Raw genomic sequence first — 12,148 nt, 5'->3', positions numbered from 1 at the left:
TCCACCGAGTGCATTACACGCACAAGCGAGTTATAAAACAAATGCATTTAATACAATATTATTAGTTAGTTTAACGTGGTTTAAAAGCATTTTACAGTTTACAAGATGTACACTGAATGTGTATTCGACTAATTTGTAATTTAGTACGCTTCGCATTATACCACGAGGGAATGCTGTGGTGGCGTCATCACATACATTCATCGAGCGAACATGGCGGCTAAACATCGAAGAGGCCCAGTGTAAACAAACTCGTACAACGAGCTTGCAGTGCGCGACGTAGTGATCAGGCGCGACGATGACCACTATTTCTTGGATAGTTCTCCCTATTGAAAATTTGCCCGATGCTGGGCATAGTGGAATCCATCATCCATCATCATGGTGGATTATGGTGATGGGTAGCATGCCGGGTGGCACGGTGGGTGCTGGGTGGCACGGTGGGTGACGGGTGACACGGTGGGTGACGGGTGGCACGGTGGGTGCTGGGCGGCATGGTGGTTGCTGGGCACGGCGGATGCTGGGCAGCACGGTGGGTGCTGGGCACGGTGGATGCTGGGCAGCACGGTGGATGCTGGCTGGCGCGGTGGACGCTGGGTTGGATATCATTGTGGGCACAGCACGTCAAAGGCAAGTTGTGTGATGAATTGAAGGAGCAGCCATTGCTATTTGGAAGCTCATGACAGGCTATCTTTATGTGATGTTGAGTCTTGTGAAGTGTACAGTCTGTATATACATGTGGCCAAGTATACGGCTTTTTCCATGCCATAAAGAATCAATCTGTAAAGCACGATACTATGTAGCATATCATCACACTTTATTGAAAAAGCGTCATTGGACTTATACTGTATTTACTTTTGCACTTGCTTGCCCCGGCGATATGCTTCTGTAAAATAAAGCTTCGAAGGTGCTTCCGCAGAGAAGCAAGGTGGTTTTCCGGAGGTGGTGCTGGTGGCCCCATTGGATGGTCACTTATGTATTTCTCCAGGCGGCCTAAAGGAAGAGTGCAATAAATGTAGAAATAAATTGTTTTTGCAATAATTTGTAGCGATAAGTGAATGAAGGAAATCTGTTGCAATCACTTCAATAGCAAGATCGATTCAACAAAAGTTTCAGATAACAAAATGCAGCAAATGTTACACACAAACGTGCTACCCAATGCGCAAGCCAGCACAGGTTTATTTGCAGTCAGAATGCATACACATGTATCGCACTGTTTTGCAGATTCACATGGGATTTTTGTATGTTTTTTGCCAAAGCCATGCCTCTTCTCATCGGGAGGTTGGCTTAACTGCAAAATTTAGTCACATGGCAGCTGTACTCAAAGCCTTATGGGTCGATATTTGGCTTCTGATTTTGCATAACTTGTCTGCTCTTCGACTGCCCAAACTCCTGTCAGATTGGGAGAGCCACAATTTGGCTACACTGTCTCTAACGCATGCAGGAGAGCTGCAAGATGCAAGCTGTCTGGTTTGTCCATTCTATCATTTGTTGAAAGAATGACTTGAGTAGCGTAGCAGCAATGCGTCGGGTAATTTTGAAGGACTTAAGATGGCGACAAGGAGTCCGGGATGCAATGCATGTGGTAGTTGGAAGGCAGAGGCATGCTCTTTTAGGGATGTTAGCCTCAGTAGCTCAACGTAGGTGTCGTCATGGTGGTATACAGAACTGTGTGGCTGATGCGCAGAAAAAGGCATCCTGTCATCTGGGACTTTGGAATGTGTTGGTGTTCAAAGAATATAATACAAAACAGACAAAAAAAGGGGGGAACTGAAACCGGAATAATGAATAGGAGGCTGACATGATTAAAAGCAAGCTGAGGCAGATGTGCATGGGAAAAAGGGTCGTAAAGTTGATATAAACGTTAAAACATGAAAGACTATATTAAATTGAGTAGTAGGCAAGTAAAAATTGGAAGTGGTGGAATAGGTGAGGTTAAGAATTAAGTTTAGCTGGTGACACAATGTGTTTTGTGCCTTGGTTGATGACATGAGACTTTCAGATTTAAGTTACAGCTTTAAAGCTTTTAAAGATCCAAAGTTGCTATGTGTTAATTTAATTCCCATTGGATGTAGACATTTAAACTTGTGTAGGAGTTATGATTCCGTATATTTCCCCTAGCGAGGTGAGCAGAAATTTGTAGTATATAGAGCCTTGCTTTGTCACATATATGACATGTTCATTGAAGTGGCTGGCTACTGCTTTAAGTAAATTGTGTTTTGTATCTGCGCAGTAACCGTTCAGTCTTTTATGAATTTGTTGTCCAGTCTCACCTATGTATTATTTGCTACAAGTGGCACATTCTAGACAGTAGACTACATTGCTTGATGTGCAGGTGAAACTCGAAGTTACCTTGTTTGAGTACTTTGATGCTGTACTTTTTACTGTAGCAGCAGATTAAATATGTTTGCATGTAGAGTACCCGGGTGGCCAAAGGGACTTGTTCCTAACTGCGTCTTTGTCCTTAGTTTGGCATGTACAAGAATATCCTTATTATTAGTGTTGCATCTCAAGACTACTGTGGGCAGGGCGGGAAAAATCTTATGTTTCTGGTTGCTGGTGAGAATTGGGCAGTATTTATTGAGGATGTTGTTCACGTTTGGAAGTGTGTTTGAGAATTTAGTAGTAAGAAGAGGCGTTGATTTTGTGATCCTAGGGTGGGGCTTGAGGACCTCGGCTCAGTCAAGTTTGGTTGCATCGGTGTAGGCTTTCTGAAGGGCACTCTTTGGGGTGGTTCCCGTTTGATAGGGTTTCTCTAATGTTATCAAGTCTACCTATGTAGTCTTGGTTTTCAACACACATCCGACGTAGCCGTGTGGCTTGGCCTTTAAAGATGCCTTCTTTGCAATGTCTGGAATGGTGGCTTGTATATTCTAGGTACTGCTGTTTGCCAAAGGTTTCCTATACAGCATTGTCTTAAGTCTCCCATTGTCAATATATATTGTTGTATCCAGAAAGTTTATGCGCTCCATTGAAGGTGTTGATGTGAATTTTATTGTTGGGTGAAAAGAATTTAGAAATCCTACATATTTATCTAGGCTGTCTTGACCATGTCCCCATATTATGAATATGTCGTTTATGTAGTGTAGGTATGTGTGGGGCTTGTCAGTGCAGCGCGATAGAAAATCTGCTTTTAGAATTACCATAAATATGCTCGCATAAATATGTTTTCCCATGTACACATGCTTTAGCCCGCTTTTGCTCATGTCGCCCTCTTATTTGTTATTCCAGTTTCGGTTCGCCCCCACATTTGTCTGTTGTTATTTTTTCTAAATGCCCTCACCACATTCCAAAGTACCAGACGCCAGGATACCTTCTTCAGTGCCTCAGTGACACAGGGTATCGCCACTTTTGCATACCGCTGTGACGACACCTACGCTGAGCTACTGGGACTAAAGTCCCTAGAAAGACCATGCCGCTGCCTTCCAGCTACCCCATGCACTGCATTCCAGACTCCTTGTCACCATCTTAACTCCTAAATTATTCGACGCATTGCTGCTATGCCACTGAAGTCATTCTTTGAACTGATGTCTTTTTGGGTCTTTTTTGTTACTCGAGCACTGACCGCCTGTTTTAAAGCCACGAGAACATGCTGCCAAAGACACCCCTGAATGCTCCCTAACCTCTCGCTTCCCGAACACCCTCCTATGCCCTTATTTTTCTTTTCTTTTTTCTTTCCCTCTTGGTCTCTTTCTTTATGTCTCCTTTTCTCCCCACCTTCCCACTCCCACTCTCGTTCCCTCGTCTTAGGAATCATGTTTACAGACATCAGGCGACAGCACTCATTCTCTTTCAAGTCTCTCCCTTTACAACCAGCCACTCCCGACAACTGCACGTGACGTCACTCTGCTAACCCTTTAAAACTAACACACCGAAAATGACGAGGCAGCTTTTGACGAAGATATGTCGTCCTATCAAAATGTTGGCCAGCCTTTCTGAGGCACTTTATCCCTGTTTATAACCTTTACATCACAATAATCAGAATAGTGTTTTGAAATTGCATGGCTGTGAATGCTGCAGATTGTAAAGCAGCAAATCAGGTGGCCACAGTCAACACTTTGGAACTGCAGTGGTTTAAAAGGCTTCTTTTAGACTACAATTTCCAAGCTGTGTCGGAAACCAATTTTCTTGAGAAGCATTATTTCAAAAACAGTGAAATGAAAGCTTCAGCATGGAACGCTACAATAACACTTGCCAAGTCTCCATTAGAATTTTAAAGACAATGAGGTGCTTAAATGTTCAATTCTGTTATTAAGACAATAAGCAGCAAGCGAATGCAAGCTGCCACCCGACTTCATTGTTTTTCATTCAAACTGATTATGGCGGAAACCGTGTGGGTGGTTTTCGCCGGAAACCCATATCTCGAAATTATCTTGTGCTGCTTTTCATACCCACAGAGACATTTAAATTGTGCGCCGAGACACAGTGCATATACAATAGAAGAAAAAGATATACATATAGGCACTTGCCTCATTCTTGCTTTGGCATTTCTTGTCGTTCTGTATACATCATGCAATGCTAACTCATTCAGATAACTTGTAGATATGCAGTTATGTTTCTTAAATGAGGTGACTGTTGACTTACTCTGCAAAGCAGCAACTTTCTCCGGTGTTGCCGGAAGCTTCCTGGATGTGTGGCACATTGTCCGGCAGGTCTGTCCAGTCAGGCTACTTTCATCTTCTTGCAGTGGTGTCCACAGGTTCCATGCCAACTCTAATGTGCACATTCTGTCGGAAGGAGACTTGAATATGTAATGCCACTTGTTGAGTGGCATCACAAATCCCACACCAATCTGTACCTGCAATAGATATGAAGTGTTTCTTTTTCCTGAGCAGTACTCTTAACACTAAAACACACTTGTATTAAACAATATGATATACGTTAATTAGGTACGTCAATTTCTGATGCAACTGCCCCTCGAACAAGTTTTAAAAGATGGGGTTAAACCCAACCTCACCAAGAAATTCATTTTTGTGTAAAAGATTAAACTAATAAAATTTTCCCATTTTAAGGGCAGCAAACACTCACATTTCATACATTCTAACCTTGCAATAATGAAATTAACGAAGAAAGTGAAACAATTGATTCAAATAGGTGCACCGCAATGCAGAGAACAGTGCAGCACATGTTACCTAGAGAGCTACGCATGCCAGTCTCCAAAGGCCACTGCCATCACACACTACATGGCCTTGTTCTAAAGCCCACTGGAGACATGCCTTGAAAGTACGATAACCCTTGCCTGGTTGAAAACGAGTGAATTCCCTTGCGGCCTCTGAAAACCACTTGCACCACTCACTTATCTCAGCAGTTATATTTTGGTCACGACTAAACTGCAGCGACGAATGCGCCAAGTCCCGTCACAACTTCGAACTTGGTGTGCACGCTCCTTTTACTGCGACCAGGTTTGAAGTGTTTGTTGTAACAGTACAGCGCTATTGAGTATGTTCATATATGTGGACACAGTTTCAACAAGCATGGTTAGAAAATCGTAAATTAATGCAATGAAAAATGGTGATTTTAACCAACAATTCGTTATATGTGGGATTCTTATAAGTGAGAACTGTAGTGCATATGAATGTCAACTGCGAGAATTTTTTTAATATGGTGCTCCAGTAACAGCAAAAGTAAAGGCATTTGATAAACTGCCGAAAGCCACCACTGTTTCTCACTTCTCCGCTACACTTCTTACTCGCGCCTTTTTTTTCTGCACTACAAATGCAGCTAAAGCTAAGAGCTGCATTGCACAGCAGAAGCAAGCATCCTCCAGTCACAGCCCCTGATCCCCCTCCCCATGAAGCTGGCTGAATGGAAGTTTCAGTGTGCATAATCCGTGAGCCCTCCACCACTGTCGGAACCCAAAACTGTTTGAGATACCTAAACCAGGGTTTTCGCAAAGTCTCAGGGAGAGAAATTAAAGGATATTCAAGGACTTTCCAGTCCCTGTGAAAGATTTTTAAAAGGTTCAAGGCCCTATGCAAAAGCAGGAGATAAGATCAGCATGCTCATCTTCTCCTAAAGTTAAAGTGCCTACTGTTTGAATAAAAGCCTTGAAGTTCAGTGCTTGTGTTCAGCAGTATCTGTGCCTTTCTATATGCCCCTTTTTGTGCTGATGACAAGTTGCACAGTTCAAACTAAACCATTATCGAGCTTAACAAACATGAACATTAACAAACATGAAGGTGACGTTTCTCGAGGCTGAAGTGTACCGTGAAACATCGCTACTACAAACACCACATTAACAAACTTTTCATATTAACGAACTATTCTGCAAAGCCAACATTTTTGGGCTCTCCGTGAAAACCTCAATGGCTTTGGACCTGTTGCATTTCAAAATTGTACTCGTTTAAACATTGACAACCTTATGGAATTTTTAAGATTTTACCTGTGCTCTACAGCAGTCCCTTGTAATCAAAGCCCCGTCCTTCAAAAGGAGGGGTTTGTATTAAATCAATGTATTGCTCCTGTTTAAGTGATCTGTTATTATTTTGTGACAAACATATTTGCACATGCCTTGATACAGCATGCGCATCTAAGATTATACATATTTTCATATATGTTGATAATTAGCGAGTTATCCTAAAGGATGTGTGGCCTGAGCATACTGAAGAGCTTGTGAACCAAGTCCTTGGTGCTTTTGATTCTTGTGGCAAAAGATTCAAATTCACGTCTGAGTTACCTGAAGAGGGGTGCCTTCAATTCATATCAATATTGTTTTTATGACGGTCAGGTGCGCTATTCATACCATCCATGGTCCAAAAGCCAGTCCTTAGCTACAGTTTAGCCCATTGCAAAATTCTGAAAAGACACATTGCAAAATAGTGCGTGCATACTCCTCTCAAAAAGTTTTGTGACCATAAGGTTGCATGCAGCCTTCAGCTCCAAGTACTATGCCTGCAAAATTATGGGCTTCTATAGCAGGAAGCCCGATTAAAGAAGTGAATTGAGGGAGCCAGACATACCACAATGAGCTTGAAACTAAAAAGGCATGGCCTGTTGTGCCATACATTCATGACTTCACCCAACGCCTCAAGAAAGTGGCTGGGAAATGCGCCACCCTGGTCATTTTTTCGGCACTTGGAGGGCTTGTACGCATGTGCAATGTCGTGAATAGTGCTGCCAAGGCAGACTGCAGATCACAGGACACTAGATGTTTCGAGAAGTGCAGAGTGGGTGTGGTGTGCAGGATGCCACTTTCATGTGGCAAATGTTATGCGAGCTAGACCAGCCGATGCGCCAATGAAAGTCTGAGAGAGCACCGCACTGCTGTTAAGTCGGTGGCAGGGGGTGAACATATGGCAGATCACGGCAGGCGATGCTTGTGCAAGCCTGACTTTCAGGGCACCTGTGTCATGCGCAGCTTTGCAAAGCAAGCTAGAAAAATATTTGAAACATTGCGCATTAACAATGAAGTTGATAAACGAGTCCTTGCATGACAAGAAAAACGCATATCTCATGCGGAAGTGGAATTCCCTTGAGTGACAATTGCACCTTCTAATCTTTTTGTAGGTTTTTGCGCAATATGTGCATTGCTGCTTTTTATCATTAAGCCCTTCAGTTGATGTCTAGCGCCCGTCCAGTCTGTGTCTCTGTGTGTGTGTGCCTTTGCGCTTGTCATGATGTCCAAGTTCAGCTATCACCTACTAGCACTAAATATTGCATTAATGAGAAGTACATATTAGCACGCTTTATAAAAAGCCGGAGGAGTAGCACTATGCTGACCGGAAATGAGAAATGGTAAGAATATTCTGGCTCAAAACAACATTTCAAGTTTATCAACACTGACAAGCAAGTAACTGAGAAAGTTGGTGTACGTTAAAGTTTATCTTTTGAGTGATATAAGGGACAGGAGGAAGACAACAGGACACAAAAGCTACCAATTCAACATTAATTTTGATGCAAAAATTAAATATAATATTTATACTGCGTGTGCCCTTGTACTGCACAAGCGATCTTTTAAGACAAAGGGCACTGGTTGCAATAAAAATGTACAAAGTCATGATAAACAGTACTTGCATAAAAATAGAACAAATAAGCACGGAGTGATCACTATTCCGTGTCATTTAGAGAGTATTCCTCTTTGTAATGCAATCTTAATGAGCACTGACTGACAGGTGCCCCTCTTTTTTAAATGGTATGCCTCAGTGATATTGTTGATCAATCGGTTGCCTTAAGTAAAGAAAACAGATGAACAATCTAAATCTGGCGTGCATCACCAGTCGTGTCAATGCATTGTCAAGTGGGACGAGCATACTTGCCCCTTGAGTGAATAATGGTGCTCTCCTGGGCACATGGTGATGCACTTGCCAGTCTGCCCCATGTACAAGGTGATCCATTCTTAGTACGAAGATGGTGCAGAGTGGCCGAACTCCGCGGATTGCCAGCGTGCATGGCATGGCTGTGCAATGAAGCTAAGCGGCGCAAGCGCACAGGCGCTTAGAGGTGGGACTTCGTGGCCAGCGCCCGTGAGAGCATTTACAGCGTTACGGTACTCCACAAGCCACTCATTCAGGCACCTGTTTGTTCAATATACCACTTTCCACAGGGAAGTGGAATGTAGTATGCCACCACTACATATCATTTAACAAAGTGGGTGACATGCTCCTTAGTGCATGTACCTTGACTCCCGGCAATGTTTACCAACCTGCACATTCTTGTGAGCATTAGTGGTGCTGAAAAAAACGCCTACACCACACTTGTTCGCCACCTTTCTTCTAGGCGGTGGGACACCCTGTGTACGTATGACAGAGCTGCACGGCTACCACTGGGACATGCGTTACTGCACGTCCAGTGGGCAATGTGGTAGTGCCAATGACTTTCTTGTTGTGCTGGCTTTGCTGTTAAAAACATTGTGCGTGTTTTTGAACAGTGTTCAGTAGGACTCAAGTTCACACGAGTTGCCAGAAGATGGTCGCATGCAATCATTCGATATTCGTATAATTTTAAATCATACTTTCCTTTCTTATATATACTCTCTTAGGAAAAAGAAGCCCTTGCTCGACTACTGTTTGGCACACTCCATGTTAAAAGATGCATAGCTCCTAGCTGCCCGAGAGCTGTTCTGGTTAAATCTTGTGCACCAGGTTTCCTGCAGCACTCAGCAACAAGCGAGCCATTTATGTAGGGCCAACTATCTCGATAACACCTTGGTGTCAGTTACTAGGAGCCTCATTAAAGAGGTAAAAACTGATCTGGCAGCTGCTCGGTGCAATAACGCACGTCCCAGTGGGCGCCCTGTGGCTGTGCCATATGTACAAGGGGTGTCCCACCACCTAAAGAAAGTGGCAAACCAGTGCAGTGCAGGTGTTTTCTTCAGCGCCACTAAAGCTCGCAAGAATGTGCAGGTTGGTAAGCAATGCCGGGAATCATGGTACATGCACTAAGGAGCATGTCACTCACTTTCTTAACTGCAATGTGGGGGTGGTATACAAGATTTCACTTCCCTGTAGAAAGTGCTGTATTGGACAAATGAGCAGGTGCCTGAATGAGAGGCTTAGGGAGCACCGGAACGCTGTGAACGCTCTAGCAGGCACTGCCAATTTGGCTGACCACTGCCGAAGATGTGCTCGTAAATGCTACCTGTGTTTTCAAAACAAGCAAGTGCTCAGACGGTTTGCCAGGCAGTTAGATAAGGAAATATTTGGTGTTTGGCATTTCAAAAGCTGCTGATGAAGGTGTAAGCACTCCCTCACTGATAAAGGAGTGTTTGTTGTACCTTGAGAAGAACCTGGTAAACAGTGGTAAGCATGCTGCATGCTTAGACCTGTGACATATTTGCCTATTACACTTTGAATCCTTACATGTGCAGAAACAGCACAAGCGTGTAGCATAAACGGAAAGGAAAGTGGATATAAAAAGTATAACATAGGAAAGTTTCAAATCAATAAAACAAAGGGTAGATATAATGTGTACTAAGTAAAATAAGATGTAACATGCAGCCAAGTGATTGATGCAAAAAAAAACAACCTCAAGACAGGTTAGGTCTAGTTTGAAAGTGAACAAGGTAATGTGTACATAATGTCTACAAACACAAATAAGCAGCAAGTTGAATAAAGTTGAACAGATATTTAGCCGATATAGTAAGCAGTGCTGAGTAATATGTCCATAAACATATCGACGAAAGATACCAAAATCCTACTTTTGCAAACATACACTTCAGTCATACCTGACCAGACCATCCGATTACACACCGTGCTGCTGCAGCCATAGCTCCTCCCCGACGTGGACACTGTTGTTGGTCACGGCCTCGCCACTGCAAGATAAGTTCTGTGTTAACTTATAGCAGTGGCACTTTGAAAAGTCACATTGTGAACACAAGCAAGGAGCACCTAAAAAGTCACAAAAACAATGTTTGCACCACTGCAAGGTGGGAACAGAGCACAAGGTCGAAGTCACTGATGAATATCGTAATAATAGGGACCCCTTCATGACAGCAAAATTTTAAGACATGCAGCTACAGTAGATTACAAACAAATGTTTGTTTACGTAACAATTCATTTTTTTTTCTATCACTTACTTAAAGCAACTTTCCCTTGTCAAGTTATGTCAAAGTTATGTCAAAACACGTTGTCTCAAAACGTAAGCTGTAGTAGTAGCAAGCCGTGATTGCTTACATTTTTTAGCCCAAACCCTATTAGGGAGATTTCGTGCGCGACGGCTTTGAGCGAGAAAACGGGCCGTCGCGCGAACAGATCGCTCGTTCTTGTCGCCTGGTTCTGGAAATCTAGAATTCGTCGCTCGTCGCCCAGAAGTGCTATGGGCGACTAGACAACAGCGTGAAGCCCGAACTGGATGTACATCAGTCGAGTCTACTGCTTGTTGCACGGAACGAGCAAACGACTATTTTGATACGTGCAAGGTTAAGAACCTACTGCAAGACTTTAAAGAAATGTTTTACGCTGCTCCTTTGAGTAAAACACAGCAACTTAATATAATAAAGCACACGTTTGACCACTTTTGGCGCGTATTTGCTGCCCTCATACCGGCAACACCGGGGAGACGGCTCTCAATGTCGTCGCTCGCATAGGGTACCGCTTGTAGGAAACGAGCGAGCGCGACAGCCATCTACATCGCGTCGCTGTCGCACGCAAGATCACTTGCATGGTGTTTATACTTTTTCCCTATAACTGCTCGGAAACCGACAACCGCGTAAACAGAGATTATTTACAACCTCGAAGCATACGCGAGAGGAAACGTCATTGCAGTAAGAATAGGTGAAGAGGCAGATGAGTCATTATTATCCAACTTCAGCAGAAAAGCGGCAGCTCGCGCAAATGAGGACTGTTGCCGAACCTAACCCCTCTCACCGGAAGGAAACGCTCATCTACATTTTTCATTTAGCATTAAGCCAATAAAATTGCGCAACCAAATTATGTCAACCAGCGCTTAGCAAGCATCAGCACAGTCAATGTCGTCGCGGGAGTTCTATTTCCTACGCTCGCAAGGCGCTCTATGCACACACGAGAAGCACGCACAGCATGCGTGTAGGTAGGAAGCACGAGTACTCACCTTTTAAATGGTACGTACGATGCGGTCGAAAAGCGCCCTCCAAGTTGCCGGAGCTGCAAAGTTATTCCCGCATACACGCAGTTGCGTAGTGGACGACCTGCGGAACGCTAATAATGCGCATCATTTCTTTGCGGCGTCCACCGAACTTTCCACAATCACCACGGACAAAGGGAACGCACTCCATGGCATGAAAATCGTTGGTCCACGTTTGCCTGGCGCACCACGCATACCGCGAGTTTGCAGCGAGACACAAGCTATCTTCTGACACTTTTGTGCACGCGAACTAAGTCACAATTCATTACAGCAAACGCAAAAACACGATCAAACAAACACATCGTAGCAACTCGGGCAGAGTTCTGACTGGTGTGGTTTAAACCTGTTGCCAGCTTTGCGAGTCAATGTCGCCAGACTGCCTGCCAAATTTGACGGGAAAAAGCACCGTCAAATGTAGCGAATGCAACACGCCGTTTTCGAAGCACAGAGTTACGAGATCACACGCGCGCAGGCTCCCAGCACCCGACAGTACCAGAAAGCTGCTGCATAGCCCGCGCGCTTTCGAATCGCTTGCTTGTTGTGGGCCGTTCTCCGACGGTACGAAGCGCTTTCTTTCGCTGCACACGCTTTGGCTGGTCCGCGCGGGACGAGGCTT

General features: G+C 44.0%; 1 long non-coding RNA gene across 1 annotated transcript; it reads right to left on the bottom strand.

Moving 5' to 3' along the window:
* Positions 1-4,683: 4,683 nt before the first annotated feature.
* Positions 4,684-11,840, bottom strand: LOC140214416 (uncharacterized). Its single transcript, XR_011891354.1, has 3 exons — positions 11,500-11,840; positions 10,157-10,243; positions 4,684-4,792 (listed from the first exon to the last, which is right to left on the bottom strand). It is a non-coding gene; the product is annotated as an uncharacterized lncRNA (long non-coding RNA).
* Positions 11,841-12,148: the final 308 nt, after the last annotated feature.

This window comes from Dermacentor andersoni, unplaced genomic scaffold, assembly GCF_023375885.2.
Source record: "Dermacentor andersoni unplaced genomic scaffold, qqDerAnde1_hic_scaffold ctg00000042.1, whole genome shotgun sequence".
Classification (NCBI taxonomy): Eukaryota; Metazoa; Arthropoda; class Arachnida; order Ixodida; family Ixodidae; genus Dermacentor; species Dermacentor andersoni.
This window is presented reverse-complemented; position numbering and strand designations above follow the sequence as displayed.